Source organism: Petaurus breviceps, unplaced genomic scaffold, assembly GCF_028583685.1.
Source record: "Petaurus breviceps papuanus isolate PSGF00001 unplaced genomic scaffold, PetGlider_PUasm1.0 90701, whole genome shotgun sequence".
Taxonomy (NCBI): Eukaryota; Metazoa; Chordata; class Mammalia; order Diprotodontia; family Petauridae; genus Petaurus; species Petaurus breviceps.
The window spans coordinates 4,070,737-4,072,350 of NW_027187316.1; the positions used below are offsets into that span (position 1 = coordinate 4,070,737).

Sequence of the window (1,614 nt, forward strand, 5' to 3'; positions counted from 1 at the left end):
TGTGGTACAGTGAATAGAGTGCTAGGTCTGGACTCAAGAAGACCTGATTTCAAATCCTGCTTCAGACAAGTGACCCTGAACAAGTTATTTAATCTCTCTCAATCTTGTTTTCCTTGTCTGAAATAATAATGGCACCTGTATTCCAAGGTTGTTGTGAGAATAGAATGAGGTAATATTTGTAAAGTTCTGTGCAAACCTTAAAGCACTATATAAATGCTAGTGATGATGATGATGGTGCAAAACACCAACCATCAGAATCCAGATCTAGTTTTTTGCTCAAATTAAAGCAGGGGGAAGGAGGCATCTGTATGTGACATTTCAAGAGTAACAGAAGGAGAATCTTAAAAAATTAGTGAGACTAAGGTCATGGAACTATAGGAGGTACCATAGTTTGGGTTTTTCTTTTGTTGTTCTTTTGATGAGGGGAGACTAATCTTGTGCAATGGCACCATTACAGAAGATGCTTGTTTACCCAACAGTTGCCAGAAACTATCTGCCTTATTGGCTCACCTTGCCCAAACTGGGCTGATGGGTCTTAGCTGACAGCCTGCCTGCTATTTAGCGTAAATACCTTGACTCTTGAGGTAAAAATAAAACTAAACAAAAACCAACTACTTTTATGCAACTTGCCCCAACCCCAAATGCTTTTTTTCCCCAAAAATATAGGACTCACATTTCATTGTCTTTGGGATTTGCTGCTATTTGAATACATAATTTTATTACCCTTGATCTTTTTTGGAATTAAAGAAAATGATAAGTTATATAATTTAGAAAGCCGACAGCCATTCACATTGTTTACAGTATCCAGGATTATTTCAGTTCATTAATGGTTGTTTGGAGCTTTTCCTTATTGGTCCCAGAAAATTCACCTACCTTTTGTCCATTTTTGTAGAACTGAAATGCTCACTTTGCACTGTATAGCAATATCCTGATAATTATCTATATCTCTTCTATGAAGATCCCATCTGGGTACTTTTCACAAAGCAAATAAAAGAAAGGCTTGATAGTTTTGTATTATCTACACCATACAACAAAGAAGTCAACTGCTACTAATTTTTCTCCATCTTCTTTCAAAAAGTTTTCCTTGTTCTCAATCTGTTTCACCATTTTTGGAGAAGGGGGAGAGGCACCTATCTAGGAGATCAGGAGGGAGCAAATAATCTGAGTGATCTGGCAGCTGGTGCCTTTCCAGAAGGTGCTTAGGTCTGTGGTAGATGTAAGAACTCCCAAATGCTCTTTTTTTTTTTTAAAGCAATTGGGGTTAAGTAACTTGCTCAAGGTTACACAGCGAGTTATTTTGTTTGGGTGTTTAGTATCTGAGGCCGGAACCTATCCCAGGTCTCCCGACTATGGATCTGGCGCTCTTACTCAGTAAGTAAGCCACCTGGCTGTCCCTCCCAAATGCTTTTTAAGGTGTTTTCTAAATACTATTCCAAGTAGCCCTAAGGCTTAGGGAATTAAGAAGCTATATGTACATATGCACATGCACACACACACCATGAGACATCTAGAAGTACTCCTCTGCCAACTCATTCAAGGTCTAATATTAAAGAATACTCATTTTGCATTACTAGAGACATCTGAAGAAAGAAGGATATTATGGCATAGTGCCAT

At 38.2% G+C, this 1,614-nt stretch overlaps 1 pseudogene; it reads right to left on the minus strand.

The window, feature by feature from the left end:
- Positions 1 to 810: 810 nt before the first annotated feature.
- Positions 811 to 1,107, minus strand: LOC138144481 (thioredoxin pseudogene; annotated as a pseudogene).
- Positions 1,108 to 1,614: the final 507 nt, after the last annotated feature.